This window comes from Passer montanus, unplaced genomic scaffold, assembly GCF_014805655.1.
Source record: "Passer montanus isolate IOZ18808 unplaced genomic scaffold, ASM1480565v1 scaffold24, whole genome shotgun sequence".
Lineage (NCBI taxonomy): Eukaryota > Metazoa > Chordata > Aves > Passeriformes > Passeridae > Passer > Passer montanus.
The window spans coordinates 9038321-9061993 of NW_024367037.1; positions in this window are offsets into that span (position 1 = coordinate 9038321).

Genomic DNA, 23673 nt, shown 5'->3' on the forward strand with positions numbered 1-23673 from the left:
ATCCATGTGGTTGGCAGCCCTGCCTCCAGCAGAACTGACTTCATGACTGGATTTCCCAGGATGACCCCAGACCTGACTGCACCTCACCTCGTGTGGGGGTCCCCAGGCCCGGTGCTGTCCCCCATCTGGCTCTGGCTAGGTTTCCTGTCCTGTTCCCTCTTTAATGGGGCAAAGCCCTGCCTGAGCTATGGCCACAGCCTGGAGCAGGCTGTGGAGCAGCTCCCTACACTCTAACAGGAAGAAAAATGGAACGAGGAGCATGCAGTAAGTGCTATGTACAACACCTCCTCTGTGTCAGAGGAAATGCAAAGTTTTATGCATATCTTTTATCAGATCTTTAGGGACAGTTCTTTAAATATTCACTCAAGATAGCTTGGATCTGAGGTCTGGACAAAGATCCAAAAACTCATGATTTTATTTTCCAGTCTGAAGATGATGTCTCTTGGAATACCAGGTTAGAGAGACCAGAACGATATTTATGTTTTAGGCAGCACTAATTATTAGTGATTTCACCATGATTCTGGTTCTTGAAAAATTTATTTTTGTCAGGTGTTTGGAATGGTGTCTTTACAGATGTCCAGCAGCTATAAAATGTGATTGATAATTACAATGACATTACACCTACTTCATCAGAATAGCAGCTAGAAAAGAGGTTTCCTCCTGTGACTCAAGAGTTATCACTTATATCCCAAGGCATAAAGTTATCTTCCTCAGCTCTTATCATTTTATGGTAACTGCAGATGATTCAGCATTTATGACAATGTCATGCTTGCCCATCAAATTTATCAGATTTTTAAAGGTAAACAACTCTGTCATTCTCTTTGCTGTCCTATTTCTTTTGCACATTACTTACTCAAAAAGAAGTATTTTCTGTTCTTTATTTAAATAGAAAATCTCTTACTGAATTGTGGATGAATTACTGAATTACTTCACAGTTCTGTAGAATTTTCTGTGGTTTTCTCTCTGCATTTGCTGAAAACAAAAACCTACAGCAGAATATGGTGAGTTTGTATTAGAACCATGATCTAGACCTGTTATTTCTTCATTTATGCTTCCATCCTTGACATTAATTAGGTGTTTAAAGGGTCTTACATGGAGGATAGGTATCAAGTATCCAATAACTTTTCTTGCGCTAAAGCACAGTACTTGATTTCAGAGTGTGTGTATATATGTAAAAGACATATATATATATACATGTTATATATTCAAACGCCAAAAACATGGTGGTCAAAACCTTCTGGTTGCAAAATACAAAAAATTATGTACTACTTGTATCAATAAAAACATTGTTAATGCATAAAGCTAGAAGGTGTCTTGTTCTTTCCATGGAGTGGTCACCAGAGTGGGATAATTGTGACAGTGGATAGTACTATAATTCATCCAAGAAACTGTCTAACTTTCTCTAAGGAATTATTTCACAACCTATAAAAATTTTGAATTTTAACTTTCATTTTTCATCTACACACTTGATTATTCAGTCTATAAAAATCTGGCTGAGTAAGAAAAACTAGTTGAAAAAGCAATATTTTTTGAAGCTAAAAATCCCAAAAAAATATCTCAGAGGTGTCTCACCAAATATTATTAAGTTATTCATAAGCATTCACCATACGATAGACTAATTTCACATCTAAAAAAGAAAAAAGATCTTAAATGGAATATCAGGAGGATAAAAAGGTACCTCCTGTAATTCAGCCACAGCTTCACTAGAGTAATATCTCATAAAATGAGAGAAAAAACCCCAACAAAATAACCTAAAAAAGATTGATAGCTACAGATGAAGCCATATTCACTGAGTTACAGTGGCTACGTAAGTTATAAATGGCAGAGCTATGAATGAATAAAGCAGTTATTGTAACAATAAAAACTCCACTACCATTACAAGACACTCATTTTATTTATTTGCTATGTATAAAGTGTAATTTTAAGGAGAGTTTTACTGTCTACCGTTATTCAGTGGCATTAAAAAAGGAGCTATCTGTGAATAGAAGTGTGTCATGAATGCTCATTAGCTCATAAGTGCATTCTGAGAATGATGCACCTAGAATGGATTAAGTAAATTCTTTTCTTCATCTGTTTATTCTGAAATACTAAGAGTATGTAGGAAAATTCTGTTGCTATACTTCACTTTTTGTGCAAACCATTCCTTAAATATTAGATACTGTCAAGAAAGAAAATAGGACTAAATTTATTAAGAAGGTCCACCTTTTATAAAAAATAAAATGTTTCTCTTACAACTAAATTTATTATTTTATTGAAGAATGAAGGTATCACTCATACTGTCTCCCAGGCTTTTAAAAACATTCTCTTCCTGTGCTGTGTAAACTGTGTGACAGAAATGTAGGAGAGCAATATCCAAGCTGGCTCAGGCATGTCCCAGCAGTGGCACAGGGAATGCCACACAGCATTCACTGACATACTGGGAATACAAGTTACATCAGGTTACCTCTCTGCAGAACACTACCAGGCATCTAATGCTGATTACTTACATGCAGTAGTGTATACACCTTTTGAACCTTCTTTCTTTGTTGTAGGATTCTTTCAATTTCTCCATCACTGTGCATGGAAAAAAAGGGACTGATTCTGACAAATAGCTGATTGATGCTGCTATCACTAGGATGCTGACAGGGAAGTTCAGATGTGAAGTTTAACTGGTCACTAACTTTGTCTCTTTGTCTACAAAATCTAATGTTTCATCTATTTTTTTTATTTTTTTACCAGAACAAGGAATAGGTTTTTCTGGTGAATAACATTTTTATTTACCTTTTTATTTGTTTTTTTTTTTTTTTTTTTTTTTTTTTTTGTTTTTTTTTGATTTACCTTTTTATTTGCTGGGTTTTTTTTGTTTTGCTTTTTTTTGTGACGGAAGAAATAAATTAAATACTGAATGCACAAAGTTCTTGCAACCTGAATATTTTTCGAGTTGGAGAGGAAAAAAAGTACTTGGTACTAACATTGGGTCTTAAGAGTTCAAAACCAGTGCCCTATTCACTGACTCTATCAGCCTTTTAACATGCTTCTTCATATTGCATGCATATGCTTGATTGACTGCACAGCCACTGAGCTTTAAATGCCTGACTAAAATGGGGTGCTCAGAGGGAGAGCAAAGCACTGAGGATTTTATCATCTCTGTTCTCGTATTCACTGCTCTAGTCACATTACGAATACTTTATTTTATCATATCATTCAACATTTCATAATATTTGTACTTTATATGTTCACAGGAGCTCTTGGATTGACTTCAGTTGCACCTTGAAGCATCCTTATAATTTTAGTAATTAAATTGCCATTGGCTCAAACTACGTACTCGGTAATTTTCACTCAGCGTTTGTGAAACCTTCAGTTATGTGCCAAGAACTTCAGGTATATTATCTCAGGAATTTAACTTATTTTCATTCTCTCATTTTTTGGGGTTTTTTTGTTTTGTTTTGTTTTTGTTTTGTTTTGTTTTGTTTTGTTTTGTTTTGTTTTGTTTTGTTTTGTTGGGTTTTTTGTTGTTTTTTTGTGGGTTTTTTTTTAATTTTTTTCTATTTCTAGCCTAAAAGTAAGAGCAATAATGCAATATAAGAAAGCACATGCCCTTAGAAACTCCGATGAATTGGTGTTCAGTGAAGAAATAATTGGAAGAGAACATGAGAAGCAGCTAAGAGAATGTACTGTAGGAGAAAACTTTCATGATTGTGATGAATCTTCAAAGTTCATCTCAAAAGTTAACTATACCTGGTGGATCTTCAGACTTGGCTTGAGAGTACATGTCAGTACTCAAGAGCACAGTGCAGTGACTGAAAGTAATATCTCACAAGGGAAATCTCAGATAGAGGTTATATAACATGTACTTCAGACTTCAAATCTGGTGTTTTCTTGTGCAGTACACTCAACATCGACGTTAATGTGACGAGAATTAGTCTGAATTCTACCTAAAGCTGTTAAGCATTTTGAGAAAGCATGCTGCCCAAATTGTTGGTGGTAATATTTCCAACATATGTACATGAAATAAATTTTTACCTCATTGTGAAGACACCAGCCTCTTTTTATTCTATTTTACTCTGCCTGTTGGTGACCTCATCTTCCTAGATAAGTAATAAGATAGTTATATTTTAATTATAGACATTTTTAAAATCTACAGCCATTTCCATTTGCTACTTTTTTGGGGTTTTGGCTTTTTTTTTCAGATAACCTGGGGTACATAAAACCAGTGGAAAAAAAGTAATAAAAGCCCTTACACAATCAGTGACCACTGAGTAATACACTCCTTGAGAAGCCAGCTCTTGTATTTGTAAACATCACCATCATCACAAACCCCAGTATCTCACTCAATCTGTAACACAGGGATTTCTGAGGATGTGAAAATGTGCCATAATTTCTGTTCTGGTGTAGGTTCCTTCTTGTTATTTTATTGTTGACAACTAATTTATAAATGCCATCAGCTGAAAATGAATTTATTATTCTCTGGAAAATAAAAAGCCACACCTTCTTTTCTGAACTTTCTACTCTGACAGAGTATTTCTTTACTACTGGAATTTTATAAAACATTTAATGTTATTTTTTTCTAATCTCTGTAAGATCCTTTCTAGACAGGTGGGATGCCTCTATTATGCCCACAGGAAACAAATCCTAGAACATTAATCCACAGACTTCAGTGCAATGTGAGTGTGCCAGGTTTAAGTAGAATTATTTTATGTGAACATATGAGCTTGTGGGAATTTCTTCTTGGACTCTATCTCATCTGACTGACTCATTATATGTCTGTTATGGCAACAGAAAAAAATTATTGTCATATGTTAGAACTCAATGAACATTAGGTATGTAGAGAAAATAATATTCTTTTAAAATAACAAATTTATTTCTATACTCCTGCACTGTTGTCATTAATATCCATATTTTCTAAAGAATTTTACCTTAGGTGCAGTTTTGTACTTGCAGTCAATAAAGTCTGCAATTTAAATAAATAGATATCCACATGAAAGCTACAATTTGTGCAAGTATATATTCTTGGCTTTACCTGTAGGCACAAAATTATGCCTGCAAAATTGAAACCTGGGTTGACATAATTTAAAATACTCTGCAGAAATTAAATTATTGCACCTAACTTAAAAAGAAAACCTGAGAACATAGATGTGTTCTGGTCACAGGGTGCAGAAAGCAGAGGTGGAGGGAGGAAGGATAATCTCCATTTCTAAATAGGGAGACAGCTGCCACAGGAAATTGCAAGTGTAATTTGGACAAGGATTTTTAATAAATCTATTAAATCAGAAGAGGTAGCAATCACATATTTGCTAAGCTGTCAATCCCACCTTTTCTATTTTCTAATGGTATAAAAACCTGTGTAGCTAGGATGTGTAAAGATTTAGGATCAGAAGTGATCAAGAAAACATGAAATCAAATGGACAGTCAAAGGAACACAAGCAAAAATGAATCCTGCTACCTCATGAAATTTCTTTTATCTAAATATTTTAAGGAATAAAAGTATAAGAGATAATTCTGTTTCAATTTAATATTTGTCATAACATTACACAGGAGTATTTACAAAATTAAGATAATGCAAATCTAGAAATAAAGACTTAAAAAGATGGTGAAAAAGTCATGAAAATTTTGTTCTAGTTAAAATAAAAAATTGGAATGAAGGAATGTCTTTGATGAAATAAACAGGAATGGTGGTTTGTTGTATTTAAAATTCAAAGTGGTGAATACAAATAGTTGAAGCCTGCTGTGCAAAAATATAAACAATAACTCTGGTGAGGACTAGAACAACAGCAGAGGATGGGATTACTATGTACAAAGAACTGGATCAGTTTATTTTAGGAACTGGAAGATAATTTCATGTATAAGGTCAGATTATAGCATAAGGTTATGCTATTAGAGCCTAAAATCACTTTTCTCAACTGTTCTCATTTACAGAGAGAGAAAAAAATTATATGTCTCACGTGTAAATGAGAAAGAAGAAAAAAGTCTGAATATTATGAGATGGTCACTGATAAAATTAAACTTAAATAGAAGGGGTTTATGAGATAAAGTGATTGCTATACAGAAATTCTCATTGACAAAATTGTTCTGGCTGTGTGCATTCAGTGAAGACTGATTCACATTGAAATACTTGTAACTTTGCATGGACTAAAAGAGAATTCTCTGGACAATTTGCTTTCTGGAATGGTTTCAGAATGACTTAATTTTTTTTTTTTAATTTTTCTTAGTGTGTTATTCTGTTGCTTAGTTATATAATTCACTATTTAGGAACAGTGCTTCAAATGCACAATGTATTCTCCTACATCAGGCTTATCAATTTCATATATGGGTGAACCTCAATAGTATCTTGGTTTCCAGATAATTTCTGGAAAAAATTCTCATGATCGTTGTATCTTCCAAAATTTTTCAGCTGAGGAAAATATAAGCATTAATAAAATTTTAAATTTTATTAATTTAACTATTATTAAGAAAGACTCAGTAAAATGCAATCTGAAGCTGAAAAAACCTTAAATTTTAAAACTTCCTGGCCAACAAACAAAAAAATTTTAAGCCAACAGCCAGTATTACCCCCAGAAAACCCTACTATTGAAATGCCATCTGATAGGCTCACTGCATTATTTAATTACACTTCACAGAGCTGAATCATCTGGTAGCATAAACAGACATGCTGGCTCTTCAAATTCCATCCTACAGTGAAGTAGATGGCCCTATAATTTATTCTAACCTTAATTTTAAATTGTTGCACTCTACTGTGTAGTTCCTACTGTTTCTGCTGCAATCTGTTACAGAAATGTCATCATTCAAGAGACTGAAAATTTTTGTCTGTAGTCCATCCTAAATTATTAATGGCCAGGTTGTGTTCATTTGCCAACATTGTCTTTTTTGCTTGAACTCCTCTTACTCTGTTTTTTACTTTTTGTGATGTGCCAGTGTGCGCTTTGTTTGTTTTTTTGTTTTGGTTTGGTTTTGCATGTGGTTTTTCTCTACAAGGCAGGTTTCTCAAATCGCTTCTGTTAAAAGCCCTGCCTTCTTCTCTTGCCAGATGTATGACAAGATATTCTCTATCTCTGCAACAGAATAAAATATGACTTTTCTTACCAGGTTAAAATAATTTCAGTAACAGAGGTCATGTAAAAAGGAGGTATATATATATATTTAAAACTGAACCTGGAGAAATGTTAACCAGTATTTATTCATATTCTCATAATGTAGGAAATATAATCCTTTTGCTTACCACATGAGAAAGCATTCACACTTTAATTGGGAACACTAACCCTCTCTTTTGTTGTATTAGCTAGAAAAAACATTTTTTTACTACCACAGTGACAATATCAATGTATATGTCAAGATAGTTAGCTTACCATGTGTTACCTTACCTTACTCTTATCCTGTTGCTGAGGTCATATTTATGTTTATCTTAAAGTCATGTTTTATTTTGAAAAACTGATCTTGAAGCTGTAAATGTAAATGTCAGAGAAGGAGCCCCAAATGGGAGCACTCCCTCCTCAACACAGGCATACAGGAAAAAAACTCAGTGTTTTCCCTGAGTCCTGCATAATCCTGCGATGCTCTTGTGCATTTAACTTGTCCCATGACACTGCAAGCAGTTATCCATGCCTGTCACATCCATGCTATGGACAGTTTGTGGCATTACAATGTTAGCCTGTTGTCCCTTTGGATTCTTTGGCCAGCAATGCATTTAGAGATTTCAGCCTGACCAACACTAATGAGCAGAGAGATTAAAAAATGGCTGGAAGGAGCAGAAGGGATTTGCAGACAAGCAAGAAAAGGAAAGAATCACCTGGGTAGAAACACCTTGTTCCCAAAACCTAGGCACTGTCTGTTTTCTTCCAGAGCACTTGGTTTCCTTATCACACAAAAGATGGCCCAGCCTCTGGTACCACCTCACTCTGCTCATCCACTGCCCCTTCTGCTTTATCCTTTCATCAAATAACAATCCCAGAGGACTCTCTCTCTGAAGTGGCACCATTCTAGACACTGGAACCACATCTCTGTTTATTTTACAGAAGGAAACTCTGTAAAAATTCAAAGATAGGAGCTGTTTAACATAACCATTTATAGACTGAAGAGCTCTGAGTGTGGGACCCCAGGACTTCCTGCTTCATACAGATATAATATCAGGGTGTTTGAAATACTTAATTTGTTTTTACATATCAGTTCAACTGGATGCCTTCAAGTTCAGAAGCTCAGACAGATGAATTTACATGAGGAATGGAATGGGATTCAGTTCCCAAGACTGTGTAGGCAAAATCTGAAAGCCTTGCAGTCACTATCTCAAAGCAGAGGAATGGAGGTACGGACAGATAGTTTCAAAATAGAAAACTAAATACAGGTGACTTGTGGCCTGCACTAAAGACCTAGACATTGATCATACTTTTCCCCTTAACAGTCTTTAGAAGATCAATCCCTACCCACTTAGAAAGAAACACAACTACTATTAAAGCAAAAATGCCCCAAATAATTTCATTTCATACCACTAACTTTCTCTAGTGTCAAACAAATATGCACGGGAGAGCTACATCTTAGTATTAGAGACTTCCTAGGGCTCTATGGTCATGAAGTTCTGTCTGCAGTAGATCAGTGTGGTTTTCCATTTAGGTGATTCTAGGACATCAGGTAATGAGGTTATTGGGAAAAGTATATGGAATTGTATCACTAAGTTTAAATTCCTAAAAGATTATTACTGACAGTACTACTGAGTACAAGGAAAAAATAAAGTTGTTTATAACACTAACTACTGTTGTAATAGATTTTTTTATTTCATAAGTTTCTTTCCCAGGAAAGACTTTTAATTTAATAACTAACAGCACACTGCCTGTCACGTCTTGTAATGGTCATTAGTATATGGCACATATCTGCAAAATTTAAAAGCCTATAACTAAGAGTGTGCAGACTGAATTCACAGCTAATAGCCTCTATTTTTTGATACTTAAAGTTCTGAATTACAAATGAAATAATGAGTAAAAAGAGATGTTTTATTTTCATTTAACAAGATTCCTTCAGCACTCATGAGATTCATAAGAAATTAGATGCTATCCAAAAAGCTAGGATTTGTAATAATGACCAAGATATTAGGAGGATTAGAGGAACTTGAATGAACAATCCCTTAGCTCATAAAAGAAAATGATAAAGGATAAAAGGTAGCATTAACTATTCAGGGGTCTTGGCCATGTACTCTACTACAGCTACACCAAATTAAAAGCCACTCTTTTGATCACATATATAAATTAAAAAAAAACAAAAAAACCCAGACTAGACAACAGCATGAAACCAAGAGCCTTAAGGTCCAACAACCAGAATGTTATTTGAAATAAAACAATTAATTCTGCATTTAATTTTTTTCATGACATTGGCCTGTGTAGACATCATTCATTAACAATTTTGCTTCTATGTATTTCCAGAGCATTTTAAGATTATTATTTTTTTTAATGCAGGCTTATGTAAGATTTGGGGGAAATACATTGGTCACAAAGCAAAGTCACATAAAGGAAAAGTTAAATTTTTGAAAAGCATAGTTAAGCTATGCCACCAAGTTTTACACCAATTATGACTTCATCTCCCTTGACTAAAAGTAATATTAGTGACACTTCAAATTAGTTGAAGTGTGGAATAGTGACTGAAATCTTGTGCTCTGCTATCAAAAATTAAAATATATTGCAGCATACTGCAATTAAACTTATATTGCCTTTAATCAGAAAAGATCCAGGGAGTACCTGTGTCTTTGCCTGAGAGTAATTCAGAGGGCAGCATAACCCAGCTCTCTTGACTTCTGCTTAAAATGGAGCTAAAAAAAGTAAATTAATGATGAAAAAAGATTCTTTCTAGAGGTCTGTGTAAAACCTTCAGTCCAGGACTTCACCTGGAACCTGACAGGCTAGTACAGAAATAGTTATAATTTGATTGTAATAAATATTTATCAGAAATTTTAAAAGTCCTGGTTCCCATAGTCTGTCTATAAATGTATCAGTAAACTAAAGTTCATAGAAATTTTTATTTTAGAAAGTATGGAAAAAATTACAAAAATGTTCAAAACTATTAGAAATATTTGATATTACATTAGCATATTAGCAAAATGCCTACATCACTTGGATATTTATTCCCAAACAGAAACACTGGGGAAAAAAAAAAAACCTTTTTCATAAGTAAAATTTTCTGTTGACTCAAAAACCATTACCTGCTACAGCAGCTCTGAATTGTCAAGTATATCATGCAGCTGAAAAGGTCGTCTATCCCCAAAGAGCAAGCACATAAATTCTGGATAAGGAACCAGACAAATCCTTAACAACAACAGCAAAGTAAAATCTTACAAAAAGGAATTAATGGGTTCTGTTTGGACAAGGCTTCTTCAAAAACTTAAATACATAGACTATTAACAACAATTATTTTTTTACTTCTGTCTACTGATGGAAAGAAAAATCACAATACCAGACACATGATATGATGATATGATATGATATGATATATGATATGATACGATACGATACGATACGATACGATATGATATGATATGATATGATATGATATGATATGATGATAGGATATGCCAAATGTATCTTGGATGGATGGATGGATGGATGGATGGATGGATGGATGGATGGATGATGAATAAACAGAGCTGAGAGACAGAGAAAGAGGAGCGCTTACCTTCTACATGCAGTGGTTATAGATTTCATGTGACTTGCTATCATCATTACTTGTCACTTCAAACAAATTTCAAATGTTTACATGCCTTTTTGTTTGAAAGTCATCACTCAATAAAGCCTTGTTCCCATGGGTTATCCATGTCAAGAGCAACATTCAAACACAGAATCCAATATGCAAAAAAAAGACAATGAACTAAAGAACAAACTGGCAACAACCAGTCTTTTGGGGCTCCTTTCTGCAAATTTTGATTTTTTTATTTTTTTTTCATTAACTGAGCTGAAGTGGCTGAGAGAAAACTACTGCCCTGTAGTGTTTGCTGCCTTTCTCCTAAGTGACAAGTAGGGACTGGAGAGCCAATGAGGTGCTGAGTAGAATAAAACACAAAACCTTTCCAAACAGAGTTAAAATGTTAATATAAAAGCACGTCTTTAATTGAAAGCTTTCAGGCGCTATATACATATATATGACTATATATAGTTATGTATATATAGTTATATATATAATTATATGCACACATGATACATTATTTATACAATTGTTATAAGGTTACTTAATTAATATATCTAACAAATATTGTCCAATTAGTTGGTTAGGTAATTTCCTCCAGGTTCTGCTCCACAGGAGTTGTTCCAAGGACTTTGTACCACTTTTTGTTATATCTTCTAAGTTCTAGCAGAACACAAAATGTTCTTGTTGGGCTTCTTCTTAAGAATAAGGCCAAACAGAATTCCAAGTATGCATTAGAAGGGTGAGCTTATTATTATAAAATCTAAGAGAAAGGGTAAGAAAAATAGCAGGACTTTATAATCATGTATTAACAGTCTACAAAATTACAAATATATGAAGAATATCTAAAAAGATAAAAAATCTTTAAGCATCAGAGGAACCCTGGAAGAATGGCATAATGTTAGTACTGTTTGGCAAAACAGGAAAATGTTACATGGAATTTCTTTCAGCAGCATTGCTCTAACTGTTGAAAAGACAGACTGTTGTGAAGATACAGCTTTGTTGTGGGTAAGCCCCGCTAAATGTAGCTGTTGGCTCACATCATCTGCAGAGGGATGGGGTAAAGGGCAATATATTAATATTGTAATATAAAATATATTTAAAAAAAAGGTCAGGGCAAAAATGAGAAAATTTTTGCTTTGAAATAAAGACAGTTTAATAGGTAAATCAAAAGTTGCACGCGCAAGAAAAGTAAATGAGGAGCTAATTCACTAATTCCCATGGCCAGGTACATGTTTAGCCATTTCCAGGAAAGAAGGACCTCATCACACATAACAGATACATGTGAAGACAAATACTGAAACTGAAAATTCCCCCTTCCGCCTTACTCCCCACAGCTCTGCTTGCTGAGCACAATCCCATATGGTATGGAATATCCCCGTAGCCAGTTTGGGTCAGCTGTCCCAGCTCTGTCCCCTCCCAGATTCCTCTGCATCCTCAATCTACTCCCTGAAGGTGTGCAGTGTGAAACATAAAGATCTTGACTCTATGTAAGCATCACTCAGCAATGTGTTATCAGCACTGTTTTTGCCACAGATCCAAAACACAGCAATTCATGACCTGCTATGAAGAAAATTAAGTCATTCCCATCCAAAAAAGTATATAATTGTATATATACATGCAGAGAGAAGCAGTTAATTATGCAGACACTTTTTTTCCACTTCAATATTTTTTGCACTTGGGCTAAACTGAAATGGGAAGGAAGACTGCATTGAAAAGGCAAAGTACCTATACCTATAGGTATAGTAGGCAATGATTAAATGAATGATGTAATATTTCTATGAAATAACATTTCATAAAAGAAAGTTCAGGAGGAAAAACAATACAATGATCATTAGGAATTTCTACAATAGAGGACTAAAGTAACCTTGATTATAACAACTCTTAAAAACTTTAAAAGTCTATTCTACCTTGAGACTGCTAAGATATACACCTTCAACAGACAGAACTGCATATGGTGTTTTTGGCAGTAGCACTCTGATGTTCAATATACATTCCAACAGAAGTCTACATCCATATGGTACTCACAGAGGCTCTTAAATAAATACTTAGAAATTACTGAGATGGGTATAGTAACAGAACATGAAATGGTCAAGTATTTTAAAATTTGATTGCTCAAGTGTCATTTATGGCAGCCACATCTGTCAGTTTCTGTCTGGTGTTGCACAGCCCATATCTTACTGATGTGAAAGATCAACGTGTTTAATGACTGGAGAATGTCTTTCATGTGAGGTCACAGATGGCAATATAGAACTCACATACAAAAATCTATAAATGGGCACAAAAGGAAGAACAAAACAGAACCCAGCTAACAGATAAGCACCTCAAAACTGTAGATAGTTTACATGGTCTCAGACCACAAAGGCTGAAAAACAAGTTCAGTGATCTCACAGAACAAATATTGAAACAGGGTGGAGAAAACCCAACCAGTTTAATCCAAGACTGTTAAGTGAAGGGTTTGGAGAATTTATTTAACAAAACCCTGAGAGAATGAATTTCCACTGAACCTGAGTAGAATTTAGTTGAAACAATATGTGATTGCACACAGGATAGGATTTATGGAGTTTATGTGAAAAAAGTTTTCCAACTAGTGCTAAGAGTATTTTACACAGAGAAAAATATTTAGAATATTTCACTAGATAGTCATTCATAGGTATGTGAATCTTAAGTAATAAGAAGAGATACTGACTTCTGCTGATAAACTCTTCAAGAAAATAAAGTAGAACAAGGATACTTAATTTCTAACACATGCAAATTATATATTATAATCACTAAGAATTCTAAGGAAAATGCTAGTCAGGGTAGAAGGTGAGCAGTGAAAGGAGTGGAAATAGGTGGTGAAGGCGAGCAAGGAAAGCAATGATAGATTTGTAGAAGACAAGGAGCTTGGCTTATATTAGTGTCTCATCAGTGGGACACAAAGGAATTCTGCACTGAAGCTGTAACCCAGCGTTTGATAAAAAACATCCAAATAAATTTATTTCAAAAATAGACTGTGTAGATTTTCAAAATGCATTTTGTCTTCTTTATTCAACTTTATGAAATAAATTAGCCCCATATTTTTAAGCAAAACACTCTGTCAGTTTAGCCTGAATTTGGGAACAATTTTATTTAATAAAACTAGATTTTTTTTCCTTTTTTTTACATTCCATATGTGGCTTTTGTAGCAGAGGTTGAGAAGAAATGTTCATCTGTATTAATCTTTAACCCTGTTCTATATTACCTGCCTGGAGCCAGTACAAAGATTATTACAGACAACTTCGATGTACTTTTTGATCAGACCTTGAATTAGGAAAGATTCCTGAATCAGTCTGTAACAGCAATACTGTTCAAGGTATAAAACAAATCATGAAGGTGAAAAATAAAAGGCCAACTGAGGAACATAATTGCTTGGTTGGGAAACAAAAAGTAAAATTAAAAGATCTAGGAAGCTCAAACATGAAAGGAAATCAGCTGGAGATGGAAAATTTGCATCTAATAGCAAGATGAATAATTTATTTATTTTGTTTATTTAATATTTATATAACAAGCATGGATTTTGTGATTCTTGTGTGTAAGAAATTATTTTAAACAATTCACAGTGATAACTTTTATTATTTTGAAACAGACTGTTTTACATTTATAATATTCTGATTCTGAGGCAGGGAGCAGTGTTTGTAAATTTCTTCTTAAGTATATACACTCTGTTACTCAGATTCAGGAAAATACAAATATATAATCTAAGACAGAAAGCACCTCTGAACACAATAAGTCTGTGAGATAGTATTACCTGAATTTGAAGGATTATTCTAGGACTGATCCAAATCATATTAAAACATATTCTGCCTAGCTGCACAGAATTTGTCTTAAGATCCAGTAGCATCACATAGAATGAAATAAGAGCAGATAATTAAGTGCATAGGTACTTCTCCAGCTCTTAGGAAGTGGTAAGTACAGTAGTAGAGATTCTTTGTAATTAAGATACGAAAAAATAGCACCTGAGTTTATCATTAAACACTGCATGCAGGTAAAGGAGCTTCAGGTTGCCAATTGTGAAATATTAATAAGAAAGTTAAGTAAATATATTTGTCTTTCAAAAAAAGATGGTTTTCAGTGAAGCCTGGGATTTTAGAAGGACATCATACTAGGATAGGTATGCTTCGTAGCTAGGAGAAACTACAGAAGATATAAATAGGAGTATAAAGAAAGCTAAGGTGTTATGAATAGCTTCTTAATAGGAATATAGAATAGATTTTTTGCTTAGAGAACCGCTTGATTTTAGGTATAGCAAAAGACTTTTGTATCATTTCTCTTTGGTTTCTTTAACTAGTTTTCTTATCAACCATCTGAATGGTGGTTAGGTGAGAAGGTAAAAATTTAATTACTTTATAGATAGAATCATATGATCAGAGAACCATTTAGGTTGCAAAAAGACCTTTAAGGTCATTGAGACTAACTGTAAATCTGACACTACCAAACCTGGATCACCCCTCCTTCCCAAAATATGCACCCTGCAGGATACTCTCACAGACTAAGACTGAACAGTGCTGGATCAGCTCTCTCAAACACCTGCTGGGATCTCCTCCTGATCTAACACATCTTTCACATCCCACAGCTGTCTTAAATTTTTCCCACAACAAAAGATATATGGGAAAGAGCAGCACTAGTGAGACACTTGTGGCATTTGAAATGTATCTCTGTAATTACTGCTGTTCATTATAATCTGGTGCTATTACCATAATATGGGCAAGCCACATCATTTTTTGTCTGTTTTTGAGCAAAAAGTACCTCACTAGGTGACCATCCATAGATGTTCTGCCAGCAACCACCCTTTGGAAGTCTCTATTGTCTCTCTTTGGGTGAAATTTCATTATCTATGAAGTTACCTGTTATTTCCATCTGTAAGGGGAAAAAGAATCTAAGATTCTTCCTTGATATTAGTAGTATTCAGTACAGAATAGTATAATATTATTTGATTCTATAAATCCTCTGAAGAAATAAATAAAAGACTTTAAGTATTGAAATCATTATTTATTACTTTTGTTGGGTTGTTTTTCTTTTCTCAACCAATCACTGTCAAAGAAGTTGGGACAGTAGAATTTTGCTTTCAGTTTACTCTTAACAGTAGCCAGTAGAAAGCAATATATACCTGGAACCCCTCTTCTGTCAAAATGCATTATGTTATTTTGCATTTACATTTACTTTCTTTATATACAATTCATGTTTCAGAGCAGCCCATATACTGCAAATTGATATATTTGGCTCTGATTCTGGAAAACAGGTAATTTGACTAAAATGCTAAACCTAGTATAGACTCCCTTAAGTGCATTCTTGTAGTCTCTCCACACAGAGACATGGACTTAAATGCATTCCTGAATCAAGGCCAGGGATGCTGGGGTTTTTTGTTTGTTTGTTTTTGTTTTCTGTTTTGGAATTTTTTTTTCCTTGGACTCATTCTGGACAACTTGAGGGCAAGAATTCTCAAAAGGTAAATTGCATGTTTGACTGCACACATATGCAAAAACACACAGCTGCTGGCCATGAAGATCTTCAAATCAGGATCTTAGATTAAATACTTTGAATAATTTCATCTTTTCATTCTTATCTATTGTTGTAGTCAGTAGATTCAATTGATAACAATAGGCGTTATTTACAATGTTCCAGAATTTTTCCTAGACTTGCTCTGTAGAGAATTGAGAGTGGAAACACTGATGCCATTATTTCACAGGGCACAAAGCAGGATGTGCTACTGTACTCACTAAACTTGGTCTCTTGGTCTCTTCTTTATGTATCCAAGGCACTTCCAAATCAATATGCAAAACCGCTTTCATAAACATATCTCCTGTAATAAGAAAGCATGAGCACACATTTGGCATTCCAGCTAGCTGTATTTGAGCAAACAGTGAAGAAGATAGACAAAGGATTCTGCTGAATAGTGTTGTCTTGAATGTTTATCCCCTTCTCTGGTTTTGTGATAAATAGATTTAGAAAACATCCGCTGTCACAACACAGATACTTTTTTTTTATCTGCAGTAATCATCAGCAAAATATCACAAGTTTAGCCTTTAGACAGTTCTTTTTAATTTTTTTTTTTAGTTTTTTTTTAAAGATTTTTTTTTAATTTTATGCTTTAATTATGATTTGGGTGGAATATATATTTTTAATACATATCTGGGAGGGAAAAAAATTAGGAATAAGTGGAATATGAGCATAATATAATGTTAGATCAATATCACAAGTTTAGCCTTTAGACAGCTCTTTTTATTTTTTTTAAATTTTTTTTTAGATTTTTTTTTTAAGATTTTTTAAAATTTTATGCTTTAATTATGATTTGGGTGGAATATGTATTTTTAATATATATCTGGGAGGGAAAAAAATTAGGAATAAGTGGAATATGAGCATAATATAATGTTAGAGTTTCTTAAAACTAGGAAATACAATTTTATTTATTTACCTAATCTTCCAGATTAGCCAGATTTAATTTGGCTAATTTTTTTTTTTTTTTTAGTGTGAATTTTCTTTGGTGGGAAGGGAGTGGGGGAGGGGAAGTAAACTGAGCAACAGTGCATGGAATAGCTCAAAGAGGACTTCCACATCTTTATTTTCACTCCACAACTATTTTTCTTTTTCTTTCTTTTTTCACAGCATATGTAGTTTTAACAATTCACATGATTTAATGTAATTATTATTTATTTGGAATCAAAAAGTTAAATGTAACAGAAAATTATTTGGAGCAAGCCAAAGAGCTGAGTTGTGGAGGACACAGGCAGTAGCACCCTCCATGCACGGAGCTTGGGCATTCAGATTTATAGTACAGTGATAAAGGCTAGTGGGGACAGAATATAAATAGTACCCTTTTTACTTTATGTGAATCTTCATAGCAAACTGATATTGAAATCAGAACATTTTGAACAACATTGCAATCTAGACCTATGAACCTAGTGAGGAATGCAAGCACAACATCCATCAGAACCATCAGTGTGAGGAATTACCTGGGCTGGGAGACAGAGATAGGAATTGGCCAGCACTGTAAAAATATTCCCTTTTTTTAACTGGCTTTTAATAAACCCTGGTTCAACACTGTGCAGAAGGAATTGCTCTATCTGGAACAATAAATTTTATTTTAGGTTTGCATTAGATGAAGTTGAAACACATGGTAGAATATTGTTCTATATGCTCCTAATAACACTCCAGTATTCATACTTTGATAAAATTAATATAAATGCTGCATATTGTATTAGATTAATAGAGTCATGCCATAAATTTGGGGTTCTGAACAAAAGCAATATGATTTGACAAAATAAATCTTACCTGCACATGCTTATATTGTACCATAAATCTCTGTCAAATGACTTCGGGAAAAAACAAACCACCAAAATATCCCCAAACTAAAACAACCAAGATTATGAGGATAATCTGTGTCTTTCTGAAGACAAATGAGGCATGGTTGAAGTTACACTTTTACAAAGTATTTTGATAATGAAAGTAATCAGTTGGGTTTGGTTCCTTGAATACAAACCAAATTTAACAAACACAGAGCATGTGCAAACTCTAACATAAAACATTTATCTTGAAATAAAGTCACAGAACAACTAAAGAGTTTTTAATAATCTAGTATGTCTTATGAAAATGATAGAGACAAAAAACCCCTCCTTTTGTTCCTAGTAGAGAGAAAAAGGAATTGGCCTTGATGTGATAGAGAAATGAATAAATATTTAGAACTTGTCATGACCTTTTATATAGCTCTACTATATTACTGCCTACTGTTCAACAGAAAAATATGCTTTTCAACCCTCTGCACAGATTTATTAGGTGCTATAAGATGTGCTCCTCCATAGAAAAGCCAAAAATAGCACATTCATAATGTCACATACTCAAGTCCTTCTGCAGCCTCAGAGGGTCTTTCTTATTGCATCTTGGCGAGGAAAAGATTTACAAGCACAACAGAAATGGCCTTTAAAAATCCCAGGTATTAATGGCAGTTTCCTGATAATAGTTTTATTGCCTTCTATTAAGAGCCTTATTACATCAGTCTAATACAATACTACTGTATTACTGCTATAATACAATATGATGAATGAATGCTACCTCTTCCATATTGCATTAACACCATATTAAGTTAATTGAGTGCAGTCATAACTTAGTATGATGGATGAAATGCACACTACTGTCAGCAATTACGCATGGAAAAGGAAAGTGCATAATTCCTATATTTTCTCACATCTGTTTTATTGAAGATAGTTATATGCAGTTCTAAAATATTCTAACCCCACTTGTTTTTGACAGTGCTTTGCATTTATTAAAGATCTCTACAAAAAAAAAAAAAACAAGTGATGAAGTTTTCATATAGCAATAAAAAAAAAAAATTCTTCATGTTGTTGGTCAGTTTGATCATCATGTGTGAGCAGAACTTTCTGATCTCATTGGCTACCCATCTATGGTATTGGTGTTAAAAAAAGAAGTGAGATTTCTTTCCTTACATAGTTCTCCTTGATAGTTTTTTCCATCTCATGAGCAGACAGCATCATACAAAGATATTGTAAGTAAGTCAGGAAGACTAATTCATACCCAGAGAAACCAGTAATGCAGTTTTCCCAAGTTATAATGGCATTATGTCATAGACTATAATGTATTATTGTGCTTTGTATGGTTTTTTTCCCTTGATATCTGAAAGTAATGAAAATTTTTCGGTTCTGGCACTTATAAAGGACATGGAGGCCATTTGTACAATGTGCTAATGATAAACATGTGACTGGTAAGCTTTAAGACTAAAGAGTAAGGAATTTCTAGTGAAAAACGTATATTCACATGGATGAAGAGGTTAGCTTTCTGGATTTTCAATAATTAGTTCATTCACTATGTTGAATGAGCTTCTGTATATAATGGAGAAAAATTTTGTGAAGCTGCAGTAGTTTTTACTAATGATTGTGCTTAATTTTAAAGGCACATCTTCAATAGGAGCACTCATATACTTCAAGATAGTATCCCTTTCACACTACTTCAGTCTACTGACATTAGGGGTAGAGTAAAAAAATTACATAAAACATAAACAATCATTTGCATTAAGGTGTAATTTATGAATTATATTTGATTTTGTTTACACTGGAATTAAGAATTTGCTCAGAAAGGAGATTTAAAAATCACAAAACACAGCACAGGTAGAAACTAGACGTGAATAAGTTTATATCCTTGAGAATGTAGATCCATTCTGTAAAAGTTATATAAGAAACCATCTTATCAATCAGCTGGTCAAAAATATCAGATTGAGAAATAGCACCAGGAATAAATATTTATATATTGAAAAAAGACCAAGCCTGTCAAACATATTGACTTCATTCAGCCAAAAATTTGGCATTTGCTCAGTGTTCAGCATCATCTATAAATGCCTTCAAAATTATAAACATTTAAGACCATGTTTTTCAAAATTACAAAGATTTACGACCATGTTTTAGGTTGGTTTTTTTTTTTTAATAAAAACATGTTTTCAATTATTTGATATAAAGCATTTCAATACTCAATTTGGAATAATTTAAAAAGTAATAATGGCTACTCACACATAATGAATAAATTCACAGAAGTTATGTATATTCTAAATGAGGAAAAACTTCCAAGTGTACCAACTAGATGACTTATTATGGAGTATGCTTTCCATTATTTTCTGAAGGAAGAAAAGGAACCTTTTAAAAATACATTTTAACTACTAAAATAACTTTGAGATTTTATACTTAAACAGAACATAACAATGTCTAGAATCTATTCAAGCCAGGAACTTCTAAGCATTCAAAGTGAAGCCTCTCAGAGAACAATCTGCATTCAGTTTACAAAATGTTATTTTGTTATGATACATTCCCCCATCATGAAACTTGCTCTGCCACTAATTTTTTGTAGCTAGTATTTTATCTTCTATGACTATGAATGGAGAATTATTACAAATCATAAAGAAAGTTGTTTAACCATGATGATTTAGTGAGAAGAGCTAGTGGATAGCAAATACCAAAAGATATAAATTATTTTTGTGAAGATTAGACCTTTCCTGGAAGGCAATATGAGTTGGAGGCACAGCTCTAATTCCAGCACTGCATTTGATTTCAGGGTTGCTTTTCTGAAAAGTGCATTGAAAATCAGGCTGAAAAATATCCCAAACAATACAATAAAGATATTCCTACCGGAAGAAAATACTTTGTGTAATAGCCTGTCCTCCCTTTGGGGAGAGATTAAGAATAAGAATACATTGAAAATTTGAAAAATGTCAGATATTTCAGTCAATGCACTACTGACAGTTACATGGAAGATTTAAGAATATATATAGTGGACCACGGTACTGCAGTACTGCAGCTATGACATTTTATTTCAGTCTGTGCCAGTTCACTGAAACCTGTAGACCTCCACCTCCAACTATACTTATCTTCACATGACATTTTGTGCTCTTTTTTATCTCAAATTTTCTTTTTTTTTTTTTTTGTCAGTGACAAGATAAACATAGTAAAGCAATCAGTATGAGAAATAAATTTAATCTAAATTTACACTACTAGAACTTAAAGACTAAGGTCTGTACCACAAAAATTGTCAGAAACAACCTGTGACCAGATTTCCTACAGATAAACTTACCCTTGGAGTGTCCTATCATATTTCTAGGCACTTTTAGACAGCAGGTAAAAAGGTAGTAAATGTATTCTAACTATTATTTTTTTAAATAATTGTTTTATTTAGGAATAAAATGTAGACTAGAAGGATAAGAGAACGATGAACTGTTTCAGTCACACAGATGGAGTCCATGAGCATTTTTTGAAACCATGGTAAAACTGTTTCTTGCCTGGATCTCATGACCTGTGTCTAATTATTAACCTAATTCTGTTCAGTGTAAATTCACAGTGTATGCTTTGGAGATTGGCATCTTCAGTATTAATAACTGATGTTAAAATACTTGTCTTACAATTTTTTGGTTTGGTAGAAATAATATTGCAGGGAGATACTACCAATTGGACTCTAGCACAATTTATTGCTGTTTTTAAACCTAGTCCTATTAGGTTTAAAGAGTCTTTCTGTTTTAAATCAGCAAATAATTCAAGTCAGAACATGATTTTGATCCCTTCTAGTATTCACAAAGGATCTTATTTCCCATTTAGCAATGCTCAACAAAGTCAAGAAGTTAGAGCAATAACGCTGACAGATCATGACGTCACAGACAAGACTGAAGTAATTTTTCCTTACCTATTTTATCAAGATGCTAATATTTGACTAGAATGTTAATTTTTTTGAAGGCCTGATTATTAGACAGTGGACATTTAAAAAGTTTGGGGAAAGGGTACTAAAGTTTCTCAGGGAGTCAACCTCTGAAAATATTGAGGGCTTCAATAACAACATATTTTTGGAAAAATAGCTTTCTTTATTATAAAAAGTCTCAGAAAGATGCTCACACCAGAGAATGCTGGTGTGTTCAGAGAACAACTTTCAAAAATATGGTTTACAGGTTCCTTAACTATAGTCACATTAGTGATATACAGTACTGTATGAATCTTTCACAAGAGTTGCACACTTCAACAATGCCAACCCTTGAAACCTATGGCAGTGCCCACAGCCATGGATATTTAGTGGCACTAAGCTGTAAACTGGTGCTATGCATTGCAAATCTCCAGAGAGAAAGAGACCATACATACTATGAGAATATTGCTGCAGATGAATCAGAAGCATTCTGAATCCCAAGGAATGCAAGAAACCAGCAGGTCAGAAAAGAGGTGGCTCCAGTTAGGTCATCTATATTAGTTTCCAGTTTCAAAGGGATCTGTAGTGACATGTGTAGTCTTGTAAGACAAGGATGGATCTGTCATCCATTTTGTGACCTTCCAGTGAGCAAATGAAGTACAAAACTGACTTGAAGATAATCTGGTATGGGTAGCAACCATCCTGGCACTTCTTTTAGTATATGGGCATGTGCTTAATGAACTCATACTTTGCTCACTTTAGCTGTGTTAAAATCCAGAGAGTATTTCACTTGCTATCATGCACAAATCATTGTCATCTTTCAAAACTGGTAATGGAGGAGTCATACAATGTTTTCAAATGCAATGTGACTGTAGAGAATTCAGAAGCTTAGACCTTATCATAAACACTCTTTTAAGGTCTGACATTATTGATCAATATTTTAGGCAGGGGACCGAATAGAAAGTATACTTTTCTTTGTTTCCTTACTTGTATTGGTGAAGAAAACTTAGAGGAATTTTGTCTGAACACTCCAAAGGCTTTATTCTTTTTTTCTTTTTACACAAATCTGCACCAAAATTTCTATGCTGAGTTAATTTTCTTTAAAAACACTTGTATCCATAAGTTTTAAAATTATGCTTAATTTAAAATAAAGAACATGAAGGCTAAATCTACATCAAGATTTTTTAAAAGTACAGGAAAACACTAAAAGCATGTTCCTCAACCACACAGCTTTCATAAGAATGGTATTCTAAAAAATTATATTACGGTGTCTGCAATTTAAAGAAGATTCATTTGTTCTCGCAAAGAAATATGCAAATTGTCTTTCTAGCAGAGTACACCAAATTAAATTAAGGAAGCTTAAAGATAAATAAATAAATAGAAAGGGAAATAAGTTTTGCTCATTTACACCAGTTTTGCATCTGCATTAAGGACAGCTCACCCTGAAAATGAGCAAGTGGCTTGCTCTGCCTTTTGCCTCCAGAAACTTGATGTGATGATACAGCTGTAAAATTTGCTAAGTGTTTTCCAGGAGCTGCATCTGTAGAGAGGCAAAGGGGTGTTTGAGATCTCCTGAATGTCGTGGTATGAGTTCATCTCCAGAGAGCACCTCCCTCTTTGAGGGCTGTGTGAATTACACTCTGAAAAGCAGTGCAGCTTCCCGCCTCTTAGAATATAGCTGTGACTTAATTTTGGTAAAGCTTTTGCTATGCTCAGATTTACTGATTTACTCAGTATAATTAAATTTCTCATTGAGCTATGGCAATTTGGTCTTGAAAAAGAAGGGAAAATATTGTTGAATACTCTTTAATTGAATAGGTCTTTTTGGAATAATGCCAGTATTAATATGTATTTTTAAGT